Consider the following 6,013-nt stretch of genomic DNA (forward strand, 5'->3'; position numbering starts at 1 on the left):
CCCTGACCAGACAGGGTCTGAATTGCAGACCCACTTCTAATCATCTGAACAGTTACTCAGCTTTTTTGAGCCTCATGTGTCCTTGTGTAACATGGGGATAGTAGCAGCACTTACTTTCTAGAGTGATGATTATTAGTGTTAAAGGAGATAGTACTGGTGAACTGCTTAGCACAGTATCTGGCATATAAGCACTTGGTGAATGTTGGCCCTTGTTACTGGCCCTTCCTTTCCCGGGCTTCCTGCCTGCTTTAGTGTGACCACAGCTGTAATCAGTACTGTGCTCAGTGCTGAGCTGAGACATGCTGTCAGCTGGACCACTGAGCATCTCTTTTCCCATAGCCCAAACTTGCTGCTTGAACCCCATGACAGTCTTGTTTTCAGCCACATAACAAAGGCATTATCAGAAGTTTTGGGGGCCAGGGGTAATGGAATTTGAAGGGATCACTTTGGTAATAAAAATGAAATGTGCAAAGACATGGAGTTAGAAAATCAGAAGGGAGGAACACGCTCACCATTTCTCAAGCTGAAAGAACTGAAGGAAAAATTCAAGCCTCAAGTTGCAATACTAAAGAATTCTATGGGCAAAACACTGAACGACGCGGGAAGCATTAAAAGAAAATGGAAGGAATACGCAGAGTCACTGTACCAAAAAGAGTTTGTTGATGTTCCACCGTATTTTAGGAGGTAACATATGATCAAGAACCAATGATATTGAAGGAAGAAGTCCAAGCTACACTGAAGGAATTGGCAAAAAACTAGGCTTCAGGAACTGACAGCATATCCATTGAGATGTTTCAACACACGAATGCAGTGTTGGAAGCATTCACTCGTTTATGCCAAGGAATTTGGAAGAGAGCTATCTGAGTAACCTACTGGAAGAGATACTTGTGCCCATTCCAAAGAGAAATGATCCACCAGAATGCATTATATGGAACAGTATCATTAATATCACATGCAAATAAAATTTTGCTCAAGGTAATTAAAAAACAGTTGGAGCAATATATTGACAGTGAGCTGCTGGAAATTCAAGCTGGATTCAGAAGAGGATGTGGGACAAGGCATAGCATTGTTCATGTTAGATGGAGCTTGGCTGAAATTAGAGAGTACCAGAAAGATGTTTACCTGTGTTTTGTTTACTATGCAGAGGCATTTGACTGTGAATCATAACAAATTATGGAAAACATTTAGGAGAATGGGAATTCCAGAATACTTAATTGTGCTCATGAGGAACCTGTGCATAGACCAAGAGGCAGTTATTTGAAAAGAACAAGGGATACTGCACAGTTTTAAATCAGGGAAGGTGTGTGTCAGGGTTGTGTCCTTTCACCGTACTTAATCTGTATGCTGAGCAAATAATCTGAGACACTGGACTGTATGAAGAAGAATGTAGTGTCGGGAATGGAGGAAGTCTCAACAATCTGATGACACAACCTTGCTGAGAGTGAAGAAGACTTGAAGCACTAATGAAGATTAAAGACTACAACTTTTGGTATGGGTACACTTCATTAAAACATAAATCCTTACAACTGGACCAATAAACAACGTGATAAATAGAGGAAAGATTGAAGTTGTCAAGGATTTCATTTCACTTGGATCCAGTCAGTACCAATGGAAGCAACAGTCAGGAAATCAAATGGTGTATTGCATTGGGCAGATCTGCAAAAGACCTCTTTAAGTGTTAAAGACCAAAGATTTCACTGTGAAGACTAATGTGTACCTGACCCAAACTATGTTGTGGTCAGTAGTCTCATGTATGTGAGAGCTGAACAATGAATAAGGAAGACTGCAGAAGAATTGTGTTTGAATTTTGTTGAAGAACAGTGAATATACCATAGATCGCCAGAAGAACTAACAAATGTGTCTTGGAAGAAGTACAGCAGGAATGTTCCTTAGAAGTGAGAATGGCCAGACTTTGTCTCTCAGGCTTTGGTTATGCCATCAGGAGGGGCCAGTGCTGGGAGAAGGGTATCGTGCTTGGTAAAAAAAAAAAAAAGGGTCAGCAAGGAAGGGGAGGACCAAGATGAGTTGAATTGACACGGTGGCTGCAATAATGGGGTCAAGCATGGTAATGATCTTGAGGATGGCACAGTATTGGACAGTGTTTCATTTTGTCGTATATAGGGCTGCCGTGAGTTAAAACTGACTTGACGGCACCTAACAACCACTACCATTCTGATAACGGGAAACCATTTGGCAAAATTCTTGGTCTCATGGGCTGTGCTCATGAGAATATGGGCAGAGATAGGGTGTGGGCTCAGGTACAGAGAAGAAATGTAAACTTGGTAACTGACTTAGTCTTTAGGGGAAGTGAAATCAAAGATTATTTTCGTATGGACCCCACAGATGATAGCGTACAGTAAACAAATGAAGAGCCGCCATGTTGCTGTTGGTCAGCTCCTGCTCACCAAGGCCTTGTGTGTACACCCTGAGGGAATCGGGGAGGGGACCTACTTGCAGGAAGTTTGATTGTAGATGAAGCAAGCTGCAGCTTGTAGCAGATTCTGAGTGATGGAGATAAGGGCTAATACACATACTGGCCTTTCTCCAGTGCTTGTTCCTCCTCCTGCCCTAAGGAGAGATTTTTCTGTGGTGGTCTTCCTGGAGCTTGAGCTTAGCACTGTCCCCAGACTGAACAGATTAGCCCCTTGGGACTCTCAGGCCTGGTATCCCAGTCTCCTTTGAGGAGTTTAACATAGAGGCCAGGTCATAATCTAGAGCCTGCCCCAACTCGTCAGGGAAATACTGGCTTCCTGAGCTATGGGATTTCCAGCAAGATGTGCCATCTAGCAAGAGCATTCTGGGTTTTAGAGGAATTCTCAGGCAAAATTCATTTTCGTTGAGCCAGCATTTAGCACTGTTAGGGTGTGGCAGAGAGAAGATTGCGGAAACCCTTGCTTCTGTGGTTCAGCACCCTGTCCCCCTCAGCCTGTGGTTTGCCAGTGCTTAAGATACCCTACTGAACCCCTTTGGGCTTAGACTTGGCAGTTCTGGGAGGGCTATATTTTTGTGTTAGGCACGCTTCCAGGGCAGGGCTTCAGGACAGTGCTTTGGTTTTAGTGAATGGTTTTGTCCTTGTGAAATTAGTGGTTTGGTTGTTAGCATCCTGGCTTGAATGTCCTGTTCCATGGTGTTTCTCTCCTAACCTTAGCAGAAATGAGCCAACCCATTAGTCTCTGCCATTAATTAGCTAGAGTACTTTTAGTTGTACTTAACTGGAAGCATTAACCGCTGAGATGGAAAGAACCTTGGTCTCTCACATACTTGTTTGGAGCTCAGGTGGGAACTTGGGGTAGCTGTCATGTCATTGAGGATCCATATTTACATCAGGTGACTGTCCTTTTCACCTTGTTGGCTTTGTGGGGCAGCTGGTTTACCTCATGGCCATAGAATGTTTGGCACAGTCCCAGGCCTTACATCCAGAATCCAGTGGATGATGAAAGGGGTTGAATCTTGTCTGAGAAGCCATTTCCCAGAAGCCCCCAGCTGATTTGTCCTGGGTCTCATGGCTTACATTGGGTCACGTGCCTGTTCCCAGCCCACGGTAAAGTGAATCAAATGATTTAAGAACCAGCGTTGACCCTGTACGTTACCTCTATTCCTGTTTGTGCTTTCACAGAGATCCATGAACCCGACTTCCTTGCCCTCTTAAGGCAGAGCTTGGCTTAGGAGACCCTGGAGGAGGCCTGGCCACACTCCATTCATTGTATTCCTACTTCTTATTGATACCCATTGACCTCCAAGCACTAGCTCTTGGTGCTTTCAGCTGGAAGGCAATATTCTTACTTTCTACCTACCTGACCCCACTCCTTAAAGGTAGATTTTCCATTAGGTTCTCTGTGGCCCCTCTGCTCCTTTACTTGGAAGATGCCTTCCCCATTCTTAGCTTGTTTGAACCTTTATTTTGTACCTCTTTCCAGCCTGATTTTTTCTGAATCCCAGTCATCATACCTGTTAGATTTCCCAGAGTTGCTTCAAAAGACATCTCCTTGTTGGCTGAGACAACAGTTGCTCCCTCCTTTCACCCTCTATCAGCTAAACTGTTACTAGCTCCTGAAGACTTCATTAGTGTCCTGATTCGCTCCCATCCTCACCTCTAGTCTGTCATGTCTACCAGCAGTTTTTAGTATAACTTGTATGTCTAGCTTCTGTGCTGATACCCTACCAGTTCTTCCTTAATTCCATTCAGGCTCCACCTCACTAAGGATTTGTCATTTGCTTGGTGCCTATGTTTGTTGTTACATGCACCATCAAGCTTCTGTCCTGAAAAGGAAGCCTTTATTGGCAACTCTAATCCAAGCTCCCTGCCATACACCTACTGCTGTTGTTCCCACAGGAAAGGTAGAACTGGATTCAGGCATCTGTGTTTTGCTACCATCACTTGGGGTTGCATTCCACTTTCCACCTGTGGTAAGAAAGCACTTGAAAGAATTCTAACCATAGGATCTATTTTTAAAGCTGAGGAGTTGGTCACACTAAGAATAAATGGTATGGGGCCTAATGAAGTTGAGAAAAGTCCCACGAAGAGAGAGACCTTATGGTCAATCCACAGACTGGTGACCTGCTTTCTTGTGTTGCTGGAAGCATAGGGTGGGGTGCGTAGGCTCTAGGTTTATAACCAACACTTCATGTGCTCAGACCTTGGCTTCGACCTTTGTAGTCAGCATCCACCTTGCCCTTTCCTTCTGTGTTAAAAAACTGACTCATCATTTGACCTCCAGTGTAATTAGTAGCTTTTGTGGCCCCAAATGGACAAATCAGTAACTCATCCCCAGCTTGAGAAATACTAAGTATTGTCACTTCAGGTAAACAGGAATGGCAAATGTTCAGTGGGGAGTGGACGCCCAAGAGCCTACAGTGTCTGTTGGATTCCTTTCCTCCGACGTTTAGATTGTTAAGGCAAATGAGGAGGAAACAACTGTGAGCTGAGGAGTGAAAACACAGCACACAAGGAGTCAGATAACACAGGCTCAGAGTCATGGGAAAGTCTGGAAAAAGTGAGACTAAAGGATTGAATCAAAACTCTGAGGCCCCATTTTTCCCTACAGGAGGAGACTGAGCTGGGGAAACAGGGTGCGAGCAAACGATCATCTTTGCCCCAATAAATGTGGATTTACTTGCTGCTAGTTTAGCACTTGGGCTGGAAGAGTGGGCAAAGCCTCTGTATACACGATTCACCAATGAACAAATAGTTTGCAGTAGGTGGTTTAATTGTGGAAAGTGCACACTATAAACACAAAGGCGCCTGCTGGCAACTGAAGCTAGGCTGGCCCTATAGGCCCATTTGGGTCTTTGAGGATCAGGGAAGGTGGCCATAGATTCCTTCTCCTGAGATTAAAATTTCAAGGCATTGAACTCTAAGAAAAATGAAAACTTAGATTGCTCTACAGGGAAGCTGCTGAGCACCATGGCTCTAGAAGAGCTGGGTGGAGACGTGGAGGAAGATTGAGGGAAGAAAGAAACACAATGATGCCAGTGACTTCATTCACACACTTAGCATATGCAGCTTTAATCAACCAAAAGGAAAAAAAAAAAAATCCCAAATGTACAAGTGAAAAAAAATCCAAACTTGACACAGCCTTAACTAATTATCAGCTACTTTTATGTACAGCTGTATAAGTTCAAAAAAGCTATCCTATATGTATATACAAAAGTTGTTTATACACAGATCTGTACATAAGGGTCTATATTTATTTCCTCAGAACCCTTAGGTCTCACCCTTTGGTGAAGACACCAACACTTCATTCACATATCTTACAAAAAATGAGACTGTTTCCAGGACTGACAACACTGCCTCCTGTATTTCAGACCATAGGCTCCACTCGACTGGTTAAGAGATCCTTCCACCAAAATGTAGACCATACTAGATGCATGGGCATTCATCCTAAAGGCCCCTCAAAAAGCTTTGCCAGAATGCTCTGAAGAAAAAGCCTGTAAACCAACCCCAGATGAGGAAGCTGAGTCCTGATTTGACTGCCACCCCAGGTCCAGGCTTAGGTAGGCATGCCTGCCCTGC

Source organism: Orycteropus afer, unplaced genomic scaffold, assembly GCF_000298275.1.
Source record: "Orycteropus afer afer isolate SDZICR_OR568_19922 unplaced genomic scaffold, OryAfe1.0 scaffold00420, whole genome shotgun sequence".
Lineage (NCBI taxonomy): Eukaryota > Metazoa > Chordata > Mammalia > Tubulidentata > Orycteropodidae > Orycteropus > Orycteropus afer.